The 15735-nt window shown below is 38.2% G+C and overlaps 1 protein-coding gene across 3 annotated transcripts in view; it reads left to right on the top strand.

The window, feature by feature from the left end:
* The window catches only part of Sgms1 (sphingomyelin synthase 1), a 318450-nt gene that overhangs the window by 94841 nt on the left and 207874 nt on the right, over positions 1-15735 (top strand). For 2 of the 3 annotated variants that reach the window (XM_047552418.1, XM_047552417.1), the window contains exon 3: positions 7615-7709. The gene's annotated coding sequence lies outside the window, so the exon portion shown is untranslated. Of the gene's footprint in view, positions 1-5185; positions 5205-7614; positions 7710-15735 lie in introns of those variants that run through there. The other variant, XM_047552419.1, reaches the window with a different exon arrangement.

Genomic DNA, 15735 nt, shown 5'->3' on the forward strand with positions numbered 1-15735 from the left:
TGAAGAGCCAAAGGGGACTGGGAGGCATTTTTACCCCAGAATGTAATATATGCACATTTTACAAAATAATCATAATTCAGAAAAGCTAACCTCCTGTGTTTCTTTGACTGTTAAATTCCAAAGATTAGGTGCTGAGGCCTCACTGAGTGGGACAAGTAACACTTGCTCCGGAGCCCTTTCCACCCTCTCTCTGCATTTTTGCTTTGTGGCTGGGCATGTTCATCTACCCACATTCATTGAAGGCCCACAGTATTCCTGGCAGTGTATCATGCCAAGGACACAGTGGTGACCAAAACCCAGATTCTACCCTCAGTGATGGCATTTGTATCCTGAAAGTCCTAGAAGTATACTCAAGTCCTAGAATTTGCAGTGCACCTTCCAGCACACAGAAGGACAGGGTGGCACATAGAAAACCATAGCTAACAAGTGTGGGAGTCATTAATTTGGCCACTTGTGTTAAGGATGCTCTGCAAAATTTTATGACCAGATGATGGTAGAATGAGGTCTATAGTAGGATGTCACTTTGACCTCTCAGTGATTTGGGCTTCAAAGCACAGTGTACTTTGGGGATGTAGAGGTGGATTATGTTGAATGTTGTTCAGTGAAATATGTCCCTGATGGCCTCATGTGTGAGTCTTTCAGTTTCTGGCAGCAGTCTTTGCTGTTTATTGGTGGTGTGACCTGGACCAGTTTCTTACACCTCAAGAGGCTCAGAATCCTCATCTGAAAAATCAGGATCACTTGATGAACCCCTGAGTGGTTTTGAAGAGTTAGTAACATCTGTTAAGTGCCTGTAACAAGAATAAAGACAGGACTAAGGACAGAGGAGGCCCTTGATATATGGTTGCTCTTATCTCTTGAAATGAAGGACTTCTTATTCTTATTCTCTAGCACCTTGAAATACAGGTTTATCATACTTTTTTGAGTTATAATAGTCCATGTTGAAATTTTAAGGAATCCAAGTTATATTTCAAATGCTACCAATTGTATCCCTCTTGGTTCATAGACTAATGTTCTCTACTTGCTGTTTTCCCGTAAGACTTAGGATAAGTTTTGAAGCAAAACAGTTACAGCAGCTATTTGTTTATTATTTTTATTTTATTTATGTATTTATTATTTTTATTTTATTTATGTAGTACCAGGTACTATACATAAGCACTGCATGTGAGTTATATCTCATGTAATTCTTACAATGAGGATCCTGAAGCATAGAGAGAGGTCAAGTTTTGCTCAAGGCAACAGAGCTGCCTGTCATTGGAGAACCTGCAACTGAAACCCAGGCACATCTAATCTCCAAGCCCAGCTTCTTAGCCCACCTTTCCCCCTCTCAGCATGTGTTAAGTAACCAAGAAGATGGCCCTTCAGAGTAATAGCCACAAGTATATTTTGGATGAGTTTCAATCTGGGTTGCTATGATGTCCTAATCACACCCTGCAGTTCAAGGACTTGGACTCTTCCTGTTATGTGTTAAGCTAGCACAGCTCCCCCATGAGCACAGCCTTTATTAATGTTCCTGCTGGATTGGCCCTTACTGTAGTCTGGCCTCATAGAAGCTCTTAGTGGACAAATCTGGGGAGAGATACTGTGTCAAAGGGCCAAGATCTGTGACTCTGGGACTGGACAGCCTAGAGTTGAATTCCAGCACTGCCAATTACAAGTTGGGTAATCTAGGGCAAGTGATGTTTTTTCTCTGTGCCTCAATTTCTTAGTTTATCACCTTTGAACTGGGGACAATAAATAATGATTGTCATGAGGATTAAAAGAGTACATATATGTATTTATAGGCATAAACACAGCTATGGTGCTTAGAATATTTTGCATATAGTGAATATTCTGCAGTTGTTTATGGTTAATAATAAAATTATGATGTTCTTTGAGCATAGGTAGGGGCTGTGCCATTTTTGTCTTCACTTTCCCTTTCCCAGTGCTCTACATGTGATGGGTCCTTCGTGGATGTTTGTTGAGGGAGTGGATGAGTTTAGACAGGTTGCATGGTTGAACACGTGGCCAGTTCTTTTACATTATGCAGTTACATTGGTCTCAATGACCTAGACTCTCTCAATTTTAATTGAATTAGGGATTGAATAACTGGAAGACATTGACCAAGCAATACTAAAATTATTTGTCAACAACAATGGCTAGGATTTTTTAAGTACTTGCTGTGTGAAAGGAACAGACCAAATATTTTGTGATTAGCTTTCAGAATCTCATGAGGCAGATATTTTCCCCTTTCATGGTTAATGAATTTTATACAATAGCACTAGACGAACTGGGCTTCCCCTTCTCTTTCTAGTGGCCTTTGGTAAAACTCAAAATAGTTGGTAATATTATCTGTTATTACTGTAACTTCCATGATGCAGAATTATGTGCTAATTTAAATATTGATATGGGAGTTTTGCAAGTAGTAATTAATATAGAAATCTTGTCATGGGTGTAAAAACAACACATTCCTCAGTGAAAAATCCGTGCTTTGGGAAAGTCTTCACATTGAAGCTAAAATCCTCATGCATTAGTTTAAAAGTGTTTTTTTCCTTCTGTCTTTGATGGAAGTATGCTGTCCATTGCTGATAGGAAAGCAGAGCAGTGCTTAAAATGTTTTTAAATGACAGCATTTTCCTTGATTTTGTTTTTGTTTTTGTTTTTGTTTTTCTTTCCTAGGTTAAACTTCTCTTGTGAATTTCATATCTTGGGCTAGATATCAGTGATCTTTGCATTTACTACTTTTGATGCTTTTCTATTTTTTCTCCAGAAATGAGCCCAGCATTGGTGTCTTTGGCCCGAGTTGGTACATATTATAGAATGAAGTTGTCTGTCCTCCTTCATAGTTAGGGTCTGCAACAGGATGAAATATAACCCTTGTGAGAATGCCCATTTTGAGAAAATTATCCTATCTTATTCTTCATGAGACTAATCAAGGTGATGTTTGGGTCATTGCCATTCCCATACACCCCCTCTCATTAGCTCCCAAGTTTCACAGTTTGGAGCCTGAAATGGGCTTTCTGGACTTGTCACATACAGGCTGCAACAGGATTTTACCTATTCACTAACACATCCAGTTTGTGTGGGAGTTGGCATGTTACCTGTAAGTGTCATATAAGAACTTTTTGAGAGTGGAATCGATTTAGTTATGTACATTTTTCAGTTTTTCCCTCTCTGAGACCTCTTCTTCATCTTTGATACATTGGTGTGTATGCACACACACATGTGCCTAATAAGACCATCCTTCCCCACTATTTCCCCGCTATTCCCATCCTATTTCCCCAGTATTTCTAAACAACTTTTTTTTTTTTTTTTTTGCTGGAGCCATGTGTATATTACTGGATTCTTAGAATTTGCTGATCACCTTGGTCTTTATTATAAGCATTATAGTTGATGTTAGAGTTTATGGGTGTCTTCTTGGTATCTATTTCTGAAGGATTCTGAGGAGGAACATTTTAGTTTTACCCTTTAGTGCTGTCCTGGGGTTACTCCTGAAGTTCTGAGCCTTTTCCTGTGTTCCGCATTTTGCTGTTAGTTTTTCATATAAATATATTTTATGTTTTTGATAATGAAAAGCCTATCAGTTCTTTGATACTACCACTTCCCAGATGTGTGACATTGGGAAGCTATGGCACCTTCCTACTTGTGTTCATCTGCAAAGTGGGCTGATGGCACCTACTTTACAGAGTTCATGAGAGACTAAATAGATAATTCATGCTTAGCACACTGCAAGTCCTAGTACAGTTAGTTATAATAAAGGTGAGCACAGGCTGTGAGAGTGTTAAGTTTGGGACTAACTCTACTCAGATCACAAAAAACTCCCAAGCCGTTGCCAGACCCAGGAGTTAGCCAAGAGGAATAAGGGGAAGAGGGTGATTCATGAGGAAGGCTGTAGCCTAAAACAAGTAGTGGGGCATGAAGTATGGGGAGACAAAATGGAAGAGGGAGTGGTGCACAGATCATAGAGGTCTTGTTTTACTAAGCTCAGGGACTCCCATTGAATTCTGGAAAAATAGGGACCCACAGAATATGTACTTACGGCATGGGAAACATACCAACGTGTGGGAATGAATTCTACAAGGGTCCACAGGAGGCACGGACACCTATGAAAAGACTGTCCTAAGAGTTCCCAGAGGATGGGGTATATTGGGACAGAGGAAGGCAAAAGGATAGGCCAGCATTGTGTTTCTGTTGAATGCTTTCTTTTAAGTTCCAGATCACCTGAAATAAAACTAAAGAAAGGTCTATTGTGCAGTGACTCCTTTTGAGAAGGTGAATTAGATAGGCTATAGTGTGAATTTCTAATATGGAGAAAATCTTCTAAAGAAGTAGCAAGAGTCTGTTCACTGTGAGAATGCTGTGTGTGTGTGTGTGTGTGTGTGTGTGTGTGTGTGTGTGTGTATACATGCCATGGGTCCAGATCATAGAGGCCTGTGCAGGGAAAGGCTTGTTCTCCAGCACCTTGTGATTGGAAAATCTATTTTTCTCATAGCATGTGATACAACTATGATTATTTCTGGCAGTTTTCTTTTTATTAACTTTGTGTTTGGAATTGCCCGTTTTCTTTTTGGCTATTGTTTTCTCATCATTTTTCTCAATGGTGGTTAGCAGTAGAAGTGGAAATATAGCAGAAAATTATATGAATGAAAAGGAGTCTTCTCCGCACCATGAATACATGCATATAAACAGAAATGAAGAAGAGTAATGAACTTTCTGTGCTTAGGATAGAGTGCTTTGCTGTGCTGTTTAGAAGTGTAAATGCATGTCCTGGTGATAGCCAGCTGTCTAAAGTGAGTGTCAGCTTTCTGGAAGGAAGAGGTATTTCCCTGTCACATTGTCTGGCATTGTCTTACTGCTGGAGAGCATTTTTGATGTTGCAGTGCTGAAGTAAAAGGAAACTTTTATGTTTTAAAAACAGATTGTTAGTGACTTTCTTTGAGATGCTTAAGCAGGGAGCATATATTATATGCTGAAAGGGTTCAATTCTCTACCCTTCCCAATACAGCCTTGAAGCTCAGACTTGAAGAGAAGAAGAAAGGTTAACTGGTGTTGATCCTGCTTTCCCGCCTTCAACCCTCAAAGACAGGCCATGCCTCTAGGATGCCACTGACAGTGCATAACAGGCAACCAGGACTGTGATCCTTAAAAGAAGAGAACCACATGAGGGGGACTCAAGCTTGCCCTGGGTTTCTGCTTGTGTATGTTCTCTGCCAGTGTACAGGGAGGTGAGCCCTAGCAGAGCATGTGGTTTCCTGTCATTGAGAAGGTAGATCTTGGAGTTCAACTGTGCTGCTGAGGCTGGAATTTGAACAGCAGGGTAGTAGAGAGAAGAGAGCTACCTGAGGGGTGAGACCTACACAGAATGGTGCTTGGCAGAGAGCAGCTGGTACCAGGCAGAGAACAGATTGGTGATGCCAGAGGTCTTGGGTTACTGGGAGAGATTAACGTTTTGACTCAACCAATGTGGAGAGGTCTTGCTGAGTACCTTAGCCATTCTGTTGAGACATCAGAAAGTCCACATTCTAGGAGGATCATACCTTAGAGGAAGGCCATATTCTCGGACCAGGGATGTAACTGAAATAGACCCATCTTACCAAGTAGAGAACCAAGCCTGACAGCATCAAGAGGATCCACCAGTAATTGAACTGCTGCCAGAATCAAATGGAAACCTTCTTAAATGCCTACCTTATAATTGAAAAGATACAAGCAAAGAAGCAGAAAAATATGACTCATATTCAAAATGAAAAGTAATTAGTAGAAATAGTGATTTTAAGAACACTGTTAATGCAGGTCTTGGTCTCTTGCACCATTCTTCACCGAAAGTTACTAGGGCTTTTTTGAGAAGTGATTGCATCCAGGGCAGAGACAGGAGAGGTACAAGGTGAGCTTAAAACTTTTATTTTAAATGTCAGGAAGTAAGGAAATTAAAAATAAGAAAAAAGGATGAAACATTTCACAAAAATGCAGAAACCAACTTGAAGGGTCTCCCACTGACTAAGTCTGAGACAGTATGAATTCCCAGATAACTAAGCACATTATAAATCATTGAGAAAGTAGAATTTCATGTATTTGTACTGATTGTAAATAGAAAACTAGATGAAGAGATAATATAGAATTATGAGTAATGAATAGTGATAAGGAGGGGATGTGGGAGTCAGCATGTTGGAACCATCCCATTATAAAGTTTAAATCAGGCACACATCATCAATGGATGCTAACTCGGGGGAAATTTTGATTTGGGACAAGGTATTTGCATGATCTTCAAGGGTTTTTCGCACAGATTACTTGTTAGTTGCAAGGGAAATACAGTAATTTTTAATTGGAGAAATTGGACAATACTTTGGGATTGAAGTAGACTTTTTGTATTCAGATGCGATATTCAGAGATTTACATCACTTCTTTAGTTTTTCTGACTGAGAAATTATAATCTGAACTGAATCATCAGGAATCACCTAAGGAAACGTCAAACAAGTAAAAATGGAAATGTTCTATTAATATTAAAGGTGGAGAGGCTATATTCTTTTAAAGTGTCAATGTTATAAAAGACACAGGAACATTGTGTGTTGCAAACTTAAGGAAGATAAAGAAAAAATGGCAGTTAATGCAGTATCTGACTCTGGACTGAGTCCTGAATTGGAAGAAAATAAATGTTATAAAGGTCATTCTTAGGCTAATTGAACATGACAATAGATTAAAATATTAACCAATATTAAATTTACCAAGGTTGTTCATTACTTTATGGTTATGAAAGAGCATCAGTATTCTTAGGAAATAATTTCTGAAGTATTTAGAGGTAAAGAGCCATGAGGTATGAAACTTATGGCCCTATGACTCGGAAAAACACACGAGTGTGGAGAGAGTAAGTGAATGATTAAGTAAATGGGTTCAGTGTTGGTAGTAGGTGAATCTAGATAAAGAGTACATGGAAATTCTTTGTCCTATTATTATTTTACAATTTTTCTGAGCTTGAAATTATTTACAAATTAAAAAATGTTGTAACTATGACTTAAAGAGGAAAAAAGGAAAAAAGGAGAGTATGTGGGAATGATACAGGGATTGCTTTACTACCTCAGTGTGACCTTTCTTGTGGTCACAAGACCTTGTCTGTAGCAAATAAACAATCTTATGACAGTGTTTCTGTTAGCAAGCAAAGCCATTTCTGTGTCTGTTGGCTAAGAAAGCATATCTAGTGCAAGAAGTTTGAAAACATCATACCATTTTGTGTAGTGGAAGAATTTGGGAAGGAGGGATCACGGAGCTGAGCTTAGATTTCTTATTTGATAATCTGTTAGCTGAGTAATGGGGGAACAGTTCCTTGACCTTTGGGAACTTTGGCTTCTGCATTTGAAGATAATACTGTGTATTCTCAAGATCTTAAACCTTCAATAAGAAAATACATGTGAAGTCCCTTTGTAAATAATAATTTGTTCTATAAACATTATTTACTGTGAATAATTTTGGTTAAAGATGGAAGATGTCTCAGACTAAGCTAGAGATTTTCCTTAATTTGGGTGAACCTCTCTCCTCTTAAAGGTCAGGTTTTTACTTGGTTGATTAAATGAGTTTCTTTCCACCATGAATACTTTGGTTCCTGTTGGTTGCCTCCTTTCTCATTTCCTGCCTTTATTATTCCAGGCAAAGCTTCAGCGCCTGAGGAGGTTGTGGATTTTGAGTTTCAAAAACAGTGAAGTTGGAGCGAGCAAGCAAAGGGTATATGAAAGACAATGCAGGTAAGTTATATTCTGTGTTTTACCCATTTTGGAAATAGTCATGGATCTGTAATTGCTTCTGCTTTTTTTCTGAGATTGTATGTAAGTCTCTGGTAGAATGGAGGGAATTTCCAGACCTTTGTGGTGCTCTAGGGCAGAGTCAGTCTAGGGAATGGCAGTATTTGGGAGAGGTAGTAAAAGAATTACAGAAGCTACCTTGCCCATTGGAGGACACAAGAAATGCAGGCTAGGGTTAGAGAAGCACATAAATAAAGGGCATAGGAGACAGTATCAATCCTCATGGAAAGGTTCCAGAAAGGCTGGACCTGTTCCTTTAATCGTTTGGGGCCAATCCTCTTCCTTCAATATGGAATTGCTTTTGATTGAGGTTTAATCCTGGAATCTTGCACTTACCAGGTCTGTTGGCTTCTCTGCACTTGAGTAGTCTAGGCCATTCTAGTCTGGTGCTGCTCAGGGTGCCAATCAGAATAAGGTTAAGAGCTTGATATAGAATGTAAAATCTAGCTGAACTAAGTAGTGTTTTAGTGTCATTGCTGATTTCCATACTAGCACAATTACTGTGTCTGAGATATATATATATATATATATCTCCAAACAATTTATTGCTTATTTTTATTTTTAAATGTGAGAAAACTGGTCTTCTGCATGTAGTGTTTTGTAACTTGCATTTTTCATTCAGTTATGTTGTGAGACTTACTTCTTGCATGCAATAGTAGTAAATTAATTAAAAACTAATTTTTATCTTGTTAAAAGTTTGGTTTTGAGAATCTATCACAATTTTTCTGATGTCCCACTTCCCTGCAACATTTGATATTTTATTGCCAGTCTGGTGGGTGTAGGACAGTATATCATTGTCTCATAATTTGCTTTTCTTGAGACTGAACATCTTTCTTTAGTATTCTTTAGAGAACAAAGTTTAGGATTTTAAGGTAGACAAATTTTTTCTTGTACAAGGAATGTAGATTATTTTGCTTTGTGTTTTTTTTTGAAATATAGTCTAATAATTTGTTTGAATTATATGCATATGGTCCATTTTTCATTGCTAATCTTATTCTTTTGTATTGAGGTTTTTGTTGATTAGTGTATTCAATTTTCGTTTTTCTCTTCTGATTTTGAAATGATACATTTTATTTCTGTTCCTCTAATGATTATCCTTAAAGTACTTTGTGCTCATTTAACAGTTTAAAAGTCAGTTGGTATTTGGTATTCTGTTTCCTTTCTAGGATAATACAAAATTCACACGACAACTAACAAAGACTCACACCTGTACATACATGTCTATTCAGTACTTCAGATCTGTTGTTTCATCATAAAAATTAGACAATGGTATTGTTTCAAGTTGGTATTTGTCTATGTGTTTGCCATTTCTTGCTCCTTTTCCCATTTTCGTCCCATACCTTTCCTCTGATTAGATTTGCCTTTTTCAGAATTTCTTTTCCTGAGAATCTCTTGGTGGTAATGGCTCTCAGTTTTGGTTTCTGAAATCTCTTTCTCTCTTACAGTTCTTAGTTGACAGTTACTTCCTCCTGGCATTGTGAACATCCTGTTCCATTGTGCTATTATGGTTTTCATTTTTACTCATAGGGCATCTGTTAGTCTTCTGTTTGCCACTCTTTAATAGATGATTTAACTTATTCTAATATTGTTTGTCTCAGTAGTCTACAGTTTTATTACATTGTGTCTATGTATAGTTTTTTTGTTTTTCATCCTGTTTATATTTATTTTGTGTGTCTGTAGATTCATAACATTTATCAACTCTGAAAATTTCTCATTATTAGTTCTTTGAATATTCTCTCTTCTATATTCTCTCTCAATTTTCTCCTGGTTTTGATTAAATGGGTGTTAGAACTTTTTACTTTTCATGTCTTTTTAATTTGTTCAGTGTTTTATTTCTGCTTTGTTCTGGGTAATTTCTTAAGATTTGGCTTCTAGTTCAAGAATTTTCTCTCAACTGTGTTGACTCTTGTATTAGCCCATCCACTGAGTTTCTAATTTTAATGACTTTATTTCTGTTTTAAATCTGAATATTCTTGATGGTCTCTTTTTACTTGGCTCATTTTTTATTCCATCCTTCATATTTTTGAACAACAATAAACAGAGTTGTTTCATATCCTAAATTTTTATAATACTAATATCTGAAATCTTTGGTGGTCTAAATCTGTGTTTGTGCTTCTTTTTTACTGTGTGTGTTGTTTAGATTATTTGCTAATATTCTCTTGATAACTGTGTCTGAGAATCTTGAGGTATTACTTGAGATATGTGTTGGTTTGTATTAGGACCTGGAGGATGCTGTGGACCCAGGACCACTTTTGTTTCCTATGGAATCCTGGTTTCAGGTTGGACTTTCCCCACCTTGTTGAACGCTGGAGGTCTAGATGCCCATGTCATTGCTGTGTTCAGAGTGGCTTCCAGGGGCAGCTGCAGCTTCTGTGCTCACTCCTTAGTGCTCTTTGCTCAGACTTTCATGTACTGTTCTTGCCATATCCTTGTGGGATTTGTTTCTCTGCGTGGAACTAATCTTTGCATTAAAAGTTTCTAAAATTAATTTACCTAGAATCTAATTATAGTGTAGTAGAGAGAACTGTAAATATCTAATCTACCATAATTCCTGAATTAGGAGTGCCCAAGTGATTTAAAAAATCACTTGTCTTTTATTAATTTACATGCTTTTTATTAATTTACTTTAAACATTTTATACTTTGGTAAATTATTTTCCTTTATGTCAGCTAAGGATAAGAAAATATTGAAATAGTGATCTCTTTGAAAGCTTGCTAAATAACTTCTGTATTCATATACTGTGTCCTTACACTTTTGCTCAGGTTTTTTTTCTAGTTAATCTATTTAATATTTACTCCTTTGGAAATTGAAATTACCCCTCTTGGAATAACTCATTATAACAGAGTACTTATTCAGAACCAGTTTATTATGTCTCCCAATCTATTTTCTGTCAAAATGTCATTTTTTTCCTCTCCAAAATCCTAGATATAAAGGATTCAGTTGTGGCTCTCTGCCTGTGGATCTTTTCTTCTTCACATGGAATGCAGAAAATAGAAGTCTGTTGTTGTGAATTAGGCATTATCTCTAAGCAACATGTCCTCACATTCTGTATTCCTTTAATAGGCACAGTGTGAAGGTTTTGGTCTATAGAATGTTAAATTGCCTTGGGCTCTGGCATATGAAAAAAAAAATTCAAAATGATTGTTAAGTGATATTGCTGATTTAGTAGTTTTAAAATGTATTCTGCAACAGAATAATCACCTAAAGGCAACCACATCTTTTAGAGGCTACACAGCCAACAGGTGTGTGTGGATTCCATGATGAAAGAGATACATTAGGCATGTATCTAATTTTCAAAGTCATTATGCTTTGTAGGTTATAGGTATGAAGTTTGTGACATAGTGCAATCTTAGAAAGGCAGGTGCTGTAAACATGCCTAGGAAATGCTGAGCTCTGTGACTATAGGTTGTGTCTGAAGATGGTATTGACTCTGTGCTTTCACACTGAAAAAAATAAAATGCCAGAAAGTTCTGTGACTTTTCCTCTTTTAGACAGCAAATTCTACTGATGATGGTTCCTTGCATCTGTGTCCTTTTATTCCTAGGTTTTTGTTGGCTGTCAGACCAGGCGTTCCCGCTGGGTTTTGCTTTCAAAATGGTTGTTAGCTGAGCACTCCAGAGGCTCCATGCAGGGAGCTGGGAAAGCATGGTGCAGAACTGGAGCAGCTTGCCAGGGATGGCTATGCTTCTTCAAGGAGCCCTGGGCAGCCTCTGGGCCGGGGGAGCCATCATTCACTAGTATGTATTGCTTGGATGTGGGGGAAGGAGTCTGATCACCTCTGCTCTGGTTCTGTGGGCCTTGGCCAGGCAGTTTACTAGGCAGAGAAGGAGCTGGCCCTCTGAGAATCTTCCCACTTCTCCTCTTTTTTAGGTGTCTCTTTGAAGGTTGTGATTTGGATCATTAGATGCCTGATTTTAATGGAGTTCACCTGAGTGCAATTTCTTTCCTACCATGAAGTTGTGATTCTGGTCAGAGAGATAGCCCAGGAATGCGGTCTTTCAGATACCCTTGTTAAAATGAGTCTTCATGAATTTGCCTTTAGCCACCAGACCCTGTCATCTACTCAGAACAGTGTTTTGCTGTGTGTGCTTCCTGTGTCCCAGAGCTTTAGTCATTGTCATGTGACTCTAGAGTGTCATAGGGTACTCATCTCTCTGCCTTGGTTCTGGAACATGTGGCCATTTGTAACATTGTCCTCTTCTGTCTCACAAGATAATAAATTGGTGTATTCTAAATAAGGGCTTGAAAAGTTTAAGATTATTTTAAACAACTTCCTCTGCAACTTGTCCTCCTTCCTGCTCACTAAATTCACCTCTGAATGCTTGTTGTTGTACTCTTTATTTGATGTGTGCAAAAATGCTCATAGAATAATTTCCATTTGTTTCTGCTACAGTCAGGGTGTTCAGGGGTTGGCAGCATCATACAGAGGGAGCCATCCTGCGTTCATTGGTAGTGGATCATTGGGGTTCAAGTTGAAGGCTATTTCATTTGTATTACTCTGGTTAACCACTTAGCTTTCCTGAGTTTTACTTTTCCTGCCTAATAACTGCTCGATCTGTTCATATGCTAGAGTAGTGGCTCTCAAATATTTTAGTTTTTAAGACACTTCTATATTCTTAAAAGTTATTTAGGCTCCCGAAGAGCTTGGCTTAGATGGGTTATATCTATCATATCATAAGAGCAGAATAATGGCCCCTAAAGCTGCTATCCATGTCCCAATCCCTGGAACCTGTGCATATGTTACCTTACATAGCAAAAGATATTATAGATGAAATTAAGTTAAGGATGAGCTGGGTAGAGTATTTTGTAATATCTGGTATAGTTTTAAATAATGGTTTAGAGGTGAGTAAAGTAAAATCATGTACGCTCTTATAAAAGGGAGGCAGGCAGGTGAGTCAGAGAAGATAAGAGGATAGAAGCAAAAGTTGAAGTGATGCTGTTACTAGAAGGTGACCACAGCCAAGGAGCCCTAATAGAGGCATGTTCTCCTATAGAACCTCCTGGAAGAACCCAGCTTTACCAGCATCTTGAATTTAGCCTTATAAGACCCATTTTTGGACTTCTGACCTCCAGAACTATAAGATAATAAATGTTTTATTTTAAAATCACTAAATTTGTAGTTATTGTCACGGCAGCCCTTGGCAACTATTTCAGATATTTTTGGTATTAGGATTGAAAGTGAGAAATTTAAAAAATGTTTATTAATTCAGTTAAAAATAATAAATCTATTATATGTTAGCATAAATTAGTTTTTTGTGTGAGAAAGAGCTATTTTCCAATGATTAGTGAGAAGACAGCCATTGCTTTATAATTTTGTAAATCCATTTCATGTCTGGATTGAAAGTAGCTGGGTTCTTGGATCTGCTTACATTTAGCCTGTTGTGGTATCATGTGTCATGTCACCTCCAAAACTCTCCATAATATACTCATGAGACATTGAGCATTAAAAAGACAAATAATGCCTTAGTATGATTATGAAAATAGTTTTGGCCTCATGGACTGTCTAAAAGTGTTTTGGGAACTCCAGTGATTCCCCAGACCATACTTAGAGAATGACTAGATTACAGTATAGTCACATAGCCAAACACCTGGCTTCAAAAGAGTTTAGGAGTCTGCCATTCTTAGTCTGGGTATCAGTTAAAAAGACTAGGGTTTTCAGCCTGGTGTGATTTGGGAGGGTGAGGCAGCAGGATCACAAGTTTAAGGCCAGCCTGGGCAACTTAACATGACCCTGTTTCAAAAATAAGTAAGTAAGTAAGTAAATAAATAAATAAATAAATAAGGTTGGAGATGTAGCTCAGTGGTAGAACTCTATCTGGGTTGAACTGGGTTTGCTCCCTAGAACTGCAAAAACCAAAAAACCAAAACAAACACAACAACAACAACAAACCCCATGGTGGTTCTCTTATTAAGGAAGAAAGGTAGAATGAATATTAAAAGACATTTAGCAAACTCAAAGATATGTTATATCAAGGTTTGATGTACATGGTAAGTAGACATCTTAGTCTGTTTTCTGATGCTATAAAAAAATACTGAGACCAGGTGATTTAGAAAAAATAAAAGCTTGGCCAGGTAAGGTGGCATTTACCTGTAATTCCTGCTGCTTCAGAAGCTGAGGCAGGAGGATTGCAGATTCAAGGCCAGCCTGGGCAACTTCGTGAGACCCTGTCTCAAAATAAAAAGGGCTGGGAATGTAGAGTTCTTGCTGGTTCAATCTCCAGTACCACTAATAAACAAATAATCAAACAAACAAATAAGTTTGGCTTACAGTTCTGGAGGCTGGGAAGCCCAAGAGCATGGTACTGGCATCAGTGAGGGCCTTCTTGCTACACCAATAACATGGTGGAGAGTAATACATGAGACAGCACATGTAGTAGCTCATGTCTCTCTTCCTTATTAAGCCACTAATGCCATCATGGGGGTCCCATCTTCATCAACTTGTCTAATACTAATGACCTCCAAAAGGTTTACCTCCAAAATCTGAGTATATGAATTTGGGGACTGTTTTCAGCACATGAACTTTTTTTTTGTGTGTGTGGGGGGATTCAAACCATAGCAGTAGAAGATCACCAAAATGTTAAGTTTCCCTTCTCTTTGCCTTTGTATTAGCTAGGAAAAGTGAGCATTTTGCCTACACTGCATCATTTAGAAATACCTATGACAAAATACAATGGCATGTAGGCAGAGGCATAATTGCAGTGAATTGCATTTTTAGCATTTGTTGATAAATTATATAAAATATCTTTTGTTTGGTGCTCACAGGCAGCTTTTTGATAACTTGTTTTGGGTCCTTTGAACTTAACAGTATACTTCCTTTCTTTGGATAGGAGGAAAGTCGATACGAGATTTTAGACTTAGCTTTGATTCATAGTAATTCATCATGGGTTTGGAAATAGATGGGGTGTGACCTTTTTCTGGGATCATTTTGTAAATAGTATCTGCTGCTCCTTGGCAGCATCATGTCACTGAAGAATAACCCAATTCTGATTTCTGATGTGAAACAGCACTTATGAATATTTGTGCTGAAGTATTTTATACTTTAAAAAAGTATATAAATATAATAAAACAGTTTGACCTTATGTGACTTAATTTTGAGCTTGGTAGAAAGCTTTAGGAGGCCCAGCTGGGGTCTTTGGGTGACCAGAGGGTCACACAGTGTCAGTGACCTTTCCAAACCGGACCTAAGTGGGCAGTTTTGCTAACTTTGGTGACTTTCCCAGAGGCCTGACAACCATCTGGAGTTGCCAGTTTCTGTTTTACCTTGTGGTGCATTGTGTAACCAGGAAACAGAATTTTTCTCAGTTGAAATCTTAGTTACGACAGACGGGAAGCAATTGATGTAACTTGAACTTGTGTGACTGGGGTCCTGCAGTATTTAACACCTTGCATCTGAGAAACTAGTGTGTTTGCAAATGGTATCATAATGGTAGCATATATTACTATATGTGGTCATAATACAGAGCTGGTGAGTGTCCCTATTTCATTTTTGGGTACATTTCAGATTATTACCTGGGAGCTCCCTTGGCTGGCTAGCTGACCTTGAGATTTGCCAGGTGTTCCTGAAGGGTGGAGTGTGGCTGTCTATGGTGCCCTCCCCTCTCCTTTCCAGATAAGCCACATATCACCCTAACTGCTGCAGAATGGCAAAGGTCAAGGGGCCCAATGCCTGTTCAGGGGAAGTCCTTCTTGATTGATTGCATTAGCGAGTGGTATTGGAAACATGGATTAGAATGGTTTTCTGATACTTCAAAAGTGATATTGCAAAACAATTAGCATTTCTATTTGGGAGCTCTTGTGTTTATGAATCATTAAATGGAGTCTATGTACAGAAGCTCAACTATAGGGCAGGGCTGAACATAGTGATTTTTTCCAGCAGCTCCTTAGTGGCCTGTGAGCTCCCCCATATCTGGCCTTGGAGGCATCACAGGGTGGGAGACCAGCCAGCCTTGTAGGTTGGCAAGCCTGTGTC

The sequence above is a fragment of the Sciurus carolinensis genome, chromosome 5 (assembly GCF_902686445.1).
Source record: "Sciurus carolinensis chromosome 5, mSciCar1.2, whole genome shotgun sequence".
Taxonomy (NCBI): Eukaryota; Metazoa; Chordata; class Mammalia; order Rodentia; family Sciuridae; genus Sciurus; species Sciurus carolinensis.